Raw genomic sequence first — 13,829 nt, 5'->3', positions numbered from 1 at the left:
TTTCCCCCCCCTATTGGAGCACCTCTTGGAGCCCTGCCAATATCAGAACATCTCTGTGGATAAAACACATCTTACTACAATGTTTGAAGTGTATATCCAGTCTGAGATGTGATTCACTGCAAATAATATTGTGTCGATACCATGTTTATATTACCATCGACACTAGCCAAGGCTGTTTGCTCGGTTTCAGTCAAAAGACAATTCAACCAGTTAATAACCCTGCAAAGTCACCCTGGAATTCAATAGATATTGTATGGGTGTTCATGACTAATAAAAAAAATGAAAAATTAGGCCAGAATTTGCTGCTGCAATTAAAACTTAATGAACAGTTTTGTTGATGATGTTCAAGACACAATAGAATTTAACTTATTCTTTCAGATCTGCATCAGTTCTTCAAAGACAACAAAAATAAGTTTGTAGAAACTTCCCCCCCCCAAATGAGCAGATATGACTGCTAAATGCACATATGAAGCCTATCCATTCAGTGACAATTGAACCCCCTACAGCACTTCAGCACCGAAGTGTTAAACAACACTTCAAATCTTAACAAAATGTCTATCTCTGCCCCTCATTCCCAAATATGAGAATGGAATCCTTTAATCAGTACTCCAGTGAGTGAAATGTAATCTAAAATGGGGCAACTGCCTTAAAGTAGTTCATTAACTGAATTAACTGGCTTCTAGCATAATATAAACATAATTCTCTAGTATTTAGACAACTGATTAATTGACATGATTTTGTTTTTACCTTGTTGTTTCAATTAGGTGGATAACTCTGTATCACAACTTAATGAAAAATTGTTCAAAAGCAATGAAGAAAGCAAATGTGTCAATTTTATCTGCATAATGTTATCAGTGGGATAATTTAATGGATACTAAAAAAAATTGACTCTGACAGAAAAAAATGGGTTCATCACAATTGCGTAAATTATTCCATCACACAAATGGCCTTTACTATTTTGACAGTTTGATAAAGGAAGCAAATAAATTAAAATGAAAATCAATTTCTAGCTCTTTCATTGCAATTTGATGGTCATTTATGCTTAAATGTATTGTAAACAATTTATTTTAAAGAGTATGAAAGACTTGAATCACTGTTATTTTCTCAAAGTGAAGATTTTATATTAATTTCATTTATCTCCATAAAGTTAAAATTCCGTCTTCATAGATGGATTGGAATTATAACAATTTCCAAAGATTCAGGAGTCTATAAACAATTCAATCTTTTGAATAATTTATGAGAACTACAAATCCATTTTAACTGTTGAATCCATTTCATAAATGAATTCAATTGTGGCCATCAAAAGTTGAGAAAAAAGAAAACTACTAGCTAATGTTTAAAACAGTGAAGACCTGAAACCAGGCTTCAAAGTCTTCATTTTAGTAACCAGCTACAGGTGCAAAATTCTAAATACCTTGTATTTCAGTGGCAGCTCTTCGTAGAAATTCCAGGAGGTGCATACTCAGTGCAGTTCAGTGAACCATTTAAAAATTACTGGTGGCTTTAATAGGCACTGGGTTCAGGTTCTCACAGAGCACATCACAGATTTATTTTGAACATGCATAATGAAATAGAGAACAGAGCAAGGAGTACGATAATAATCCTTTACTGATCTAGTTCATATGCTTTTCATGGTATTTAGCTTTCTTTTTTTCTTTTTTTTCAACAGAGTGTAAATATTTATTATTATGGTTTCTGACTGCATGATGATTGATTAAATGCTCATAGGCTTACTTCTATAAATAATTTCTATTCTGCCAGTCACTGATTTACTTAGGGTAATATCCATAATCTTATTGTATCACAGCGACTAATGGACGATTCACTTTTTGTTGATAGCATATAAACATCAAAATACTTTTTAGTTCTGTTCTCCAATGACGTGCCCAAGATCTAAAAATGAAATACTGCCCTGTTTTGAAACTCAACCTTTATATGCAATGGCCGATGACAATATTAGGCCTAGAAGTATGAGACATTGTCCTTAGACAAAGTCCGGGTTCTTTATCTCTGAACCCAAACTCTCTGAGTCACTTACTTTGTGCCCCCATCTAATGTAATTGTCAGGGTGGATTAAAAGTGTGGTAGCAGGAAAGATGCTATTCATCGCAGGTAACAAAAGACAACTACTGTGATAGGCTGCAGTTAGTATATGCAGTACAAGGTCAGTACAAGATACTAGTATAGTCAGATCAAGAAGTACGAGACCAACTTCTAGATGGTGGTCCTCATTTTAAAATACTTTCAAGGATGAGTACTTTTTTACTACCATAGTCTTTATAGAATCCTGTAACTTTTTTTTTTTTTTCAGGCAAGCTCTTTTGGATATCATGTATAAGACTCTTAGCTGACTATTCAAAATGCTTTTTTTTTTTTTTTTTTTTTTTTTTTTTTTTTTTTTAAAGAAAGAAAGCCAGGAGCACTAGACACATCTTTATCTGTCAAACTAAGGCCATGTTCAGGTTGCCCTCTCTCCTTTCCTTCCGCTTTCATTCCACATGACCTTATGCACATGTGACTGGTTCCTTCTCATTCCTATCTCATTTTTCCTCACAGATTAGGAGGTGGATTTAGCAGTGGTACGAATTGATACACACTGCTTCTGTCACTCTGCTACTCGGACTTACGCAGTTCCTGCCTGCTAGCATTGGGTAGATGTAGTAAAGTTGAAGCTGGTCAAACACTGCCTATTTAGTAGTAATAGAGAATGAGGGGAAATAGCTATACTGTTTTCCTGTTTTACTCCTACTTTACAAATACATAAACTAATTATTGCTCCCTATTAATACACAGGACAGTGTTATCACCACTATTATATTACTAATGGGTTTTTCCTGTGTGGAAATCTCTTAATCTGCAGTGGTTTTCCCTTCAAATAAATCTAGCATGAGAGCAGGAGGGAAATCAGCAAGTGCTACAGTTTTGGGAAGTACTAATGTGTTTGAAGGGATACAGCTGCTATATTGTAGCCTATTTGCTTTTTTAGGATTTTGTCCTAGTATAGCAACCCATGGATAGGGTATACGTCTCTATGTGTCAGGTAGTTAATGGCTTTCCTCATCCTGTCTCATGTAATTATAAAGAAAATAATGCATGTTTGTTCAGAGACCCTAGGCAGACCTATGCATTGACCTGGCCTGCATATTCGCCTCAGGTTTATAATACAACAGGACCAGTGCTTGGTAACATTGGGTAAAAAATTGTTTTAAATATATATTTTTTATATTATTTACATTAACTATATACTAGTATCTGTGCTTCATTGTTTACATGTGCTTCTTTCCTTCTTCAGAAATGTTTATCTTTTGAATCAAATGGTTAGCAAGATATGAGGTGTCAGTCAAATCCACTACTTTCCTCATTGTACAGGCTGTTACTACTCTTGAACACAAAGCTTTCAGGAAAATGGTACCACAAAATAATTATAGATATTATCATCAGATGTGGTATTATACCATAATTAAACTGCAGCTTTTTTCTAATACCATTTAAATTTTGATATAATCTTATTACTTACCATTCAGCTACAAGGCTGTGCAATATTTCTAAATGTTTGTAAAATTAAAATTTACAGTTACTAAACAAACTTTTGGCTTCATGCTAAAATGTTAAAATATTGTAAAAGTATCTCTCAAAACAGAGAACAGCATCAACAAAAAGCTAAAAGCTGTAATTTTAATAATGACTGAAATTGAAATGAGAAATCGCACTACTATAAAATCAGTGTAAAAGCAGGATATGAGATGAACATCGTGGCAGTCTCGAGAACTTTTTAAAGTTATCATTGTACAACCATTAGTTAGTGAACCTCAACATCCTGTAATAACTGATCTTACACATGCTTCTAGGCAACTTCTAGGCAAAGTACAGCAGTCTTTTTTTAATCCCTCTTCAAGAAAGAGAAAGGGCTTCCACGTGTTTATGGTTAGTGATAGAGTTACAAAGCAGTCTATACATTTCAGAACATGCAACTATTAGTTTTATGTCATACAGCTGTGGAAGTGTCTATCATTTTTAAGTAAGTCAGCTTTCTCTTTATTCCAGAGATGTGAGGAAAGGCCAGGAGGCATGCTTACGAACATATTTGCTACACGGTTAATCCTTCTTGTTAAAGCTGGAATGCCAAAGCATTTTTCCATTTGTTAATGAAAGCTTCAGAATATGCAGACAATAAATCTGATATTGGTACTTGACAACAGCAGTTAAGATATGGCTATTATATTTGCATAGTGTCTTAAGAAAAAAAGATTCAAGTATGGCTCCAAGGCACCAAATCTGCATAATACATGTACCACACACACCAGCAGTAATTGGATATATTGCTATAAACAGTATGTTAAACCCCTTGTACATTCCTTGTAAACTTTGATTGATTGTCTCTGTTTAGCTCATGCCCTTGTGTGTCTCTTTTGAGAACTATACTAACCTACATAGAATTAAATACTCTTGGCTTATAATGGACTACTAATACATTACAATATCTTTAGAAGACAGACCTGATTTTTAATGAGCATGTATTGTTCTTGAAGTTTTTTTTTTTTTTTTTTGAATCAGAGATTAGACGGTCAGAAAATCTGATTAGTAATTAGAAAGACATTGGTCACAAAAGATGATGTTAAAAGTCCCATTTTTCTCTCAGGTTTCTTAGCGTGTATTTATTTTTAAGAAAACCTCACACTAAAGTGGTTTAGAATATTGCTATTCCATCAGTACAAGTTTGATAATGGAAATATGTAAGAGACATTTTATTTATTTATTTAAATGTGGATACAAGTAAATAAGGACATAATATACAAATATTTTTCATAGAATTTTCAAGGTGGAATTTGGTATCCATGCCTATATACTAAAATGCATGCAGAAAAATAATGTATTTTAATAATATAGTTTTAAAATCCTATTTCAAAACTTCTATAAAATGAGAAAATATCTGGCTATCTTTTTGGTAGGAGCCTCGGCATATAGAGCTGAACTATTTCTCTGATAAGTTATGCCACCTTCCTTCCAAGAAACTTTGGGCAGCTCTGGTAAAAGGAGTTTTGTTCTTTGGATTAGCATAAATGAAAAATCACTGTCCAGTACACCCTGGTTACTGATTCAAGTCATAATTTCTCTGCCATTATGATAAACAGGTGGCATAGGATTTCTACGCATGAACTTCAGACACAACCAAACCCTCAGTGCCATTTTGGGCCCAGCATGGGCCTTCATCCTAGCAATAACATGAATATAATTGATAATAAACCTCAATTTTCCTACTTCTTTCAAAGCACAGGAGTCCTTTTCTTAACATCATTTCTTCTAGATGTCATAGACATTTTGGTCAAGGCCTTTAAAGTATAAATTCAGATGATAACATTGCAGATCCTTTGATAGCACAGTTGTAATGAACCTGGGCAAACACCCGAAAGCTACTTATATGCACAAAAAATACATCTGGGACTTAATTCAGCTGCCCACACACAGCTGTATACTATCATTTGAGACATCCTGGGGATCCAAGACACCCACCCTGGGCTGGGAAATGCTGTCAGACCTAAAGAAAAGAACAGAAATACTATACGTGATGCCTGCTCTGGATTGCAGCTGAAGGCAAAGTGTGATACTCCATTCAAAAAGATCATTGGTTTGTTAAATCAGACTCTGATCTCTGTACTAATGTTCAACAGCAATCTTGCTCTGCAAGTAGTCTAGCAAATGTAAATAAGCTATGGTAAGGTTTAGAGAAAGGAAGTAAGAATTTGCAAAACAGGACCTGGCTCATTGTCATTGCACCGTTATTAAGTATCATTCCTTTTTGTTGTTGAACCTTATTTTTCATCGGTGCTATTTATGTTTTAAGGACTCACATGTCTCAACTGAAGGTTTTAGTATTATTATCATTATGTTACATTTGATAGTTTCAAAATAAATTGCGTTTGTTCAGGTCTCTCTTTCGCTGTTTAATAAGTGAAGCTCTCTTTCCATTTGAAAAGAATATTCTCACTCTGTCTTGAGTGTTTCCTAGCATAGGTGTCTATGTTGGGTGTTTTATGTACACCCCATTAAGTAAATGCTGATTTAACCTTGCAAGTAAAGATTAGATGTCTTTCAGGCAAATACATCAATCTTCTCTCATTTGTATATGTCAAGCACAAACAAAAGTACCAGAACCTTTTATTGGTGAACAATTCTTCATGATGATTGCACTCCTGTTTCTCCTAATTATTAATGTACAAATTATGCTTTGCTTTCATAAAAAGGAGATCTTAAATGTGGAAGTCCACATTTTGCTAGCGGTCTGTTCTGTGCTTTTCTTTCTCATACTGAGGAAAGGAAGCCACTCCCCAAAACTACATTTGCTTACTGCCCTGGCTTTGCTGTGTAAACAGAAAAGAAGCCCATGAAAGAGTGCATAGCTTGACAGCAGCCTTTATTTTATTTCACACTAAAAAAATTAAGTGATAAATGAAGATTTACTTTTTTCCAAAACAGCTGGAAACATTTTTCAGACAATCTGAGACAGGGGGTGTGACTGTTGCAAGTTAAAACCTTTGCAGAAAATGGGACTCTTATGTATGAGTTCCTCAGACCTCCATCTTGTGAAAATACATGCAGAGGGCCAATTCTTAAATCTTAGAAAAAGGTGATTCCTGAATGATTTCGTTTTGTCACTTGGGATGGCTAATTACTTGGAATTATAGACTGGCTTCTATGTATGTGTGCAAAATTTAAGATGTGTTCAGTACTGCTGATACTTCAGGGTAATATGAAAAACAAAGTGACAGTATATTCACTTCTACCTTCATATTCTCATCAAGAAAACACATTTCCCAACAGTAATATCCAAATAGCATAAGAAACGTCAACAGAGCCAGGAAACAGTCAAGGCAGAATGAGGATATTGTTTTCAAATGGGAAGAGAGCTTCATTTATTCAACTGGGAAAGAGAGACCTGAACAAATGCAATTTATTTTTGAAACTATAAAATGTAACATAATGATAATAATATTAAAAACTTCAGTTGAGACATGTGAGTCCATAAAACTAAATTTTACATATTAATGCATCAAACATCCCACGAGCTGAGTTTTATAGCTTTTCTCCCTCCCAAAGACATCACCCAGCTAAGTCAAATCTCAAAGATTTCATTGCAAGCCTCTTTGACTTGGTCTCAATAGCTAGATTAAAAAAAAAATGCCGAAGGGATGTACTATCTACTTTGTATTCATTTCTATCTACTACAGTTATTAATCTTGACAAAAGAAAACTTTGAACTGGAAATTTATTCCTTTCATTTAAATAGTCCCTCCTCAATATTTTTCAAACATGTAGCATTCCTGGGAATTATAGTAATTATTAGCCTTTGATCAGATTTACTTTATATTTTATTCGTCTGTGTAAGAGGAAATGTTATCTGGCTTCACTGTAGCTCAAACCAGACTGACATTGTGTATTACAAATTAAAGCCTAATATTGTCAGCTGCTGAAAACTGATGAGGGGGTGTGGGTTTTAAAATGTCCCTTATTTCAGGGGATCCATAAAGGGAAATGCCGGAAAGGGAGGTAAAACACAATATGGCTCTATCCTATTCTAGCTTTCAGATGAAACTAGGACATTCAGATGAGAGTTAAATCTCTGGCAGAATTTGGAGCAACCTCTCATTCATGCCTCAGGCTGGTTTCCATCCTCTTTACACTTCTGAAACTTTTCTCATTTATCCTGGTCTGATCCTGTAGCTTGTTTTCCAACCCCCTTTATTTCTCCAATACTTTTTATACCGTTATTTAGAAGCTCTCTCTTGAGGCACTGTGCCACACATTGCTTTCATGAGTCTATCTTTTCACATTTCTCTTCTTAATTTCTTGATCATTCCCCTGCTAATTCTTCAGAAAATACTGCTGTTTTCATACCTTTGTGAAGTGGTCAATGGTAGTTGGAAATGACTCTATTTAGAAAAAATTTAGAAAAAAATTTTTTTCAGTGGGTTGAGTATCCTTAAGCTGAGCATGCTGCTAGACTCTTTTTCTGTTCCCCTGTGCAACTGTGGGCCAGCGGCTATTGCTGCTTTTTGTTTTCAAAATGTAAATCATCCAACATAAAAGGATTCTTTAGGGCCCATAAAGTTACCTATAAAAGAGGTCTCTCAGAGACCTACCCTCTTGGATTTTCTTGAGTTTCTATAAGAATGAAAAAGAGTTTCATCTCAGCATTGTCCCAGTATGAGATTGCCTAGGCTTCTCAGAGAGCTGTGTTTGAATGACTGTATCGACTTGAAACTCATGATTGTCGTGTGCAGCACTTCACTCCACATTCAGGATTTCAGGCAAGTAACTTATCAATGAAAACCAGAGTCGTAAGTTTGTCCTACAGATCATCCATAATTAGGAAGAAAATTGCTGAAAGGTAATGTTTCTTGAAACTCTAAACATGAGAAAGAATGGATGATCCAAAGAGTTGGGCATTAAGCTGACGTAATAGAAACTCAGATATTGTAACATCTAATTTTTACATCTTTAATTAAAAAAAAAAATCTTGGCATCAAATCTTAGGATTAATTTCAATTCAGTCATTTGTTACTTTGTGGAACTGGGCTGATTGCTTCATTGTTTAAGGAAACTAGCTTTTACTATCTTATGGCTTTCGTTATGCATATTTCATATTAAGCATTCTATTTAATGCATTTTGGAGGTATCAGAATGCTACTGAACACATTTACTCATGCAAAATGGAAAATACTCTTTAATCTAAGGAATATCTTAATTTTATTTTTGTTTTTTTTTTTTTTTCTGAGGTTTAACATAGTTCATCCAACCTTGGTGAACTGCCATGAACTATTACCAGCCCAGACATGCAATATTCACTCACAGTTACTTCTTTCACAGCTTCAAGTTAACTAGCTATAAAAAAATTTGCATCTAGATACCTTGTGCTAACTTAGTCGCATTGCTATATATTTACTACAGCTAATACAAGGAGAGATTCTACTGCTTTTTTACTCTAAACAAAATCTTTTTCCCACTAAAAAGAAAACTAAATTACATAAGCTGTCATTAACTGAGAGTGCTAAGTCACACCTTTGTTGGCATTCATGAAACAGTGCTGCAGGTTATCCTGTCTGCAGGCACTTGTATAATTTCCCCTCCCCACACTCACAGAACTGAAGTTATATATTGGACATTCTTTATCAAAATTACTGATATAACCATTGTTGTGGCTGTACAATGGATTCTACTGTTGATTACTTCTGCTCTATTTCAACCAATTTTTAAAATCTAATTTAAACAAATTTTTGCAATTGCTGATTGCTGCACTATATGAATCGTAAGTGCTTATCAAAGAAGATCATAAATCAGGTAAAGTAAATAAAGAAATTACATACCCAAGTTTTTTTTATATCACTTCCATAAAAAGAAAAGAGAAATATTACTCTTCTTTGAGCTTCCTTTCTCTTCTCTTTTCCTTTCTCCTTCCCCTTCCCTTTTGCCTTTTACTTTTTGTCATTAATTTAAATACAGTAATATTTAACTCTTAAAAAGAGTTCTTCTTTCACAGGAGTTCTAATCTTCCTGTTGTTTTAGCATAAACATGCAGGTGATAGACAGACAGATAGATAAAGTGACATTCAGAATTTAAAATTCTTAGATTTATTTCCCTTTTTTCATATTTTGACTTGGTCTAGATTCAGCTTTCCATGACTATTCAACAAAGCCCTTAAGCATGTAATTACATTTAACTATGTACTTAAACCAAATTGATTTCAGTAATGTTTTTAAGGACATCCAATGTGTGTTTAGCACATCCTTAACTCACAGGGACAAATTTGTTGCCCATAATCATGTTTGATGGAACTAGGCTTATATAGTTGGCAGTTTATCTTGAGGAATTGTTCAGATCATCAACAATAGATATTGAAATATCTCAGAATTTCCAAACTGAGTTCATACTTTTGTCATTTACAAAATTATATGAGGACTCAGACTGCAGCTAAGTATGCTCTGTGTCAGGCTGTGATCATCTTTTTTATTACTTTAGCCATAGACTCTCTACTGTTTCTACAACTAATAGACTGAGCGATTTGCTAACAATATTTTTCCTGTGGAATAGGATATCTTGATGCCATTAGAAGCAATCCAATTGCTCTTTGAAATTCATCTTCAAAATCTGACAAGTTTGTTTTACGGTCAGAATAAACCCTGCAAAGAGGATGGTTTGACCTGAAACATATGAAAACAAATCAGCCTCAATTATGCCACGGTCTTGCATGTGAAGTGCTGAGGCAAGCTGCATTCCAGGAGAGAGAAAACAAAATCAGAGGCCACCTATTCTAACAAAACAGGACCAGGAGATGGGCTGAAACACTGCTGGGCAAAATCCTTTTAGTTACACTGTTAGCATACTCCCTGGTATGAGTTTGGCCCGTGCCAACTGCAGCTTTTGCAAGCAATCCCCAGGGGTTAGTGGTGAGAACAAACCAGGGGCTTTTTTCTGTAGCCATTTGGGTTAATCAACTAGTCATCAGGGAAACATAATCAAATCGTAGGTGTATTTCTTCCTATAAATGTGTTTGTTCTCACATGCTGGAAGGCACAGACAGGGAAAGTAAATAGCTTCAATCACTGCCTCCAATACATAAATGTCTTATTTCATTTTTTGGAGCCAAGGCTTTTTATCCATATTGCTTAGGATAAACTAGTAACCTTTTTCTACCTAATCAAAAATACAGAACTGGAGACACATCCTCATGTATTATATATTAACATTGCTCCACTAATTTTAATTCCCAGCAGTTTTAATGGACTAAGTAAGAGTTTACATCATCAGTAGGACCCATTAAATCAAATCTGCTGTAGGCTAAGCCAAAACAATAGCAATCACCTTGGACCCTGCATTGCATTGTTCTGAGTCATCCTAAAGCCAGAGAGATTCATTAGTTTTTGTAATAAACCCTCAGGAACGAAACTGGTTAGTTTCAATTGGTTTCACCAACTATTCTCATTTTTTCTGACTTCACTATCCCCCAGCCCAAACTGATTCGGTAAAAAATTAGTCTGACCTCCAGCTACATTTGTCTGTGACATGTAGCTTGCACTTGATATCACTACTAAATACTTGCCCAGCTTTACTGAGATTATTATGTTCTATATACACTTCCCAAGAAATAAAGTAAAACACCAGTGCTGCAACTCTTTGTTTAACTTAACCATAATTCTTCTATGTATTTTTTTTCTTCTGGGAAGCAACAGAGGATTAATAGAGCATTCATGGTGTACTCCACAGACTATCCATTTCCTGCTTTCAAGATAGTACTAGATCACTAATTAAAATAAGATTTTTTTTTTTAGCAATGAATAGGGTTTTTTGACAGCAAAGCATAACTTGATCAGATTTTAAGACTGAGGATTTTTTTTGGTCTGTCCTTGTGGAAATTTGAAATAACTGAGCAGTTAAAATTCATGATCTACACTTTTGTGTCATTATTATTGCATTAGCATGAAATTATGGTTCTAGTTAGTCATAATTATACTCATAATTATTCAATTTATCACTATAGGTCCTCCTGGAAATTTTATTGGAGGAGTTATTAACATTAATAAATTGTTTTTCTTCATATCCGTATTATTAATTCACCTCATGTGTGATATGAACTATCAGCCATAAAATTATTGAAACTCTGTGTAACTGACTTAACTATGGAGAGTCTGATAAACTTTAGTCAGTTTTCTGGCATAGCTGTTTGTCTTCCTCACAAAAGGTAAACAGAGAGAGAGAGGTGGACAGTGAAATATTCAGTCTCAAATACGCCCAAGAGACTTGCAGAATTACCTGTTTTTAGCAGGGTAGTCTTTCTAGTTGTCTAAATTATGTGGTAAAAAACTTTTTTGTAGGAAAAACCTGATTTGCATAAATCAATATTTTTCTGAAATTGTCTATCAGTTCCACTTGAGAGATATTTCTGGTCAAAACCACAGAAAGGAGTGTTACATCCTAGGGTAACCAACAGCCTCCAAGATCTGGACAGTTGCTGTAGAACCTGACCTTTCAATACTCTTTCTTCTATTTGCTTTAGCTCATGGTTGGGTCTTAGCAGCATCACAGAACTGTTGACAGTGTAGCTGCATCAGTGTAATTGTTAAGAAAACATGGAATATTAGCATCAACAGAAGGTAACACTTAGATGGTTTTCAGAACCTAAATTAGCACTCCACATAGACCTGTGCTGCTGGACCTACCTTGAGATTCAGAGTCTCATTCTATTACATATTTGTATATAGGTATATATGTATGTGTATGTATAAATATGTAGTGAACCTAGATTCCTTCTTTCCTATCTATTGCCCTTCTGAAAAGCTTACCAGTAATAGTGATCATCATCTATTAAACCCTAGTAAGTGATCTAAATGAAGCAAGAGACCAAACCCCATTTTCATACATCAGCATCCACTTATTGGGTCATAGTCTTAAACTATGTGTTTTGGGGGGTTTGAAGTATGTTGGTTCATCCCAAAACTGAACATGATGTAAGAAAAATTTAAATCTTTCTTGGGTTGGAAAAAATAGCTCTAGCAAAACATTTTTAATATATATGGCAGAGGGCAGAGGAACAGTCATTTATTACCCAGTCCTGTGTTTCTTTTAGAACAAATGTCAATAATTGCATTATTGTACAAATTGATTTTTTTAATTGTCAGTTCCTAGCTCTTTACAACACAAGAGGTCAGAATATCATAATTGACATCTAATCTTTTGTTTTATAAAACTGCTGGTTTACGCTAGATCCTGACATTGAAGCTAGGACTTTTGGTTTTAGAGGAGTTTTTGTTATTCCCTATTTCCACTTCCTTTCATTGAAAATCTTTAATCATCATTTCTAAAACTTTCACATATATTCAAGGAATAGAACTGATCTGAAATTCTACAGTGCAATAGGTAGATAGGAGAAAGAAATCAACATCAAAACCCAAAGACTTTTAAGACTTTTTGAATTAGGTCTTCTAAAAAGTGTTGTATCAAATGCTGTTGATGGAGTTTCCTAAGTCATGAAGGCTTTATTCACAGAAAAATTAAATATATGATGTTTTTACTAATGCTTTCTACATAAAAGTCCCAGTGTAGTAGCATGGGTCTATAAAATAGATATTTCCTCTCATGTTCTCCCACATTGTATGCTTTCTGTTTTATGTAGCAACTAAATTATTGAGAAACTTATACTGAGCTATAAGTTAAAATCATTGGAAATTAAAGGCAAAAAGTAATTATGATTGAGACATAAAAGAAACAATGCTGATTATTCCTTCTCCAGATGTTAACACTATCTATGCTTTACAGAATCGTAGAAACAGGAGCACTAAGAGAATGATTAGCATAACTAAAACTGAAAAGACAAATCATCGCACTATTGAAAGTCCTCAGTATATATTACAGGACTTTCCAATCTGAAGATGAAGATCCTGTGGATCTGCTGTGGTTTCTATTACCCAGACATAAGATAGAATTATAAAGCATATATAAATACATAAAGCATATATAAATATAAAATATTGTATTTGCACTGGAAGAGGGAATTTTTGTATTTATATATACCATTCTGACTTTCTTTACCAAATGAGCCAAATACTTTCCAAACAAAAATCATCATGGAACTCATCTCACTAAAGGAACTCTCAACAGCATTTCATATGTGAAAGGATGCTCTGCCAGAGAATTTTTAGAAGTATTTAGTGTATTTATACACTTCAACTTATACTGGCAAGCTTCTGTTAAGCACTTGTCTGAACTGGCTGAGCCCTGCAACTTTAGGACTGATAAAGAACAAATTAAAGGTGTCTCTGTAATTAATATTGCTGAC

The sequence above is a fragment of the Dromaius novaehollandiae genome, chromosome 1, assembly GCF_036370855.1.
Source record: "Dromaius novaehollandiae isolate bDroNov1 chromosome 1, bDroNov1.hap1, whole genome shotgun sequence".
NCBI classification, from domain to species: Eukaryota; Metazoa; Chordata; class Aves; order Casuariiformes; family Dromaiidae; genus Dromaius; species Dromaius novaehollandiae.
This window is presented reverse-complemented; position numbering follows the sequence as displayed.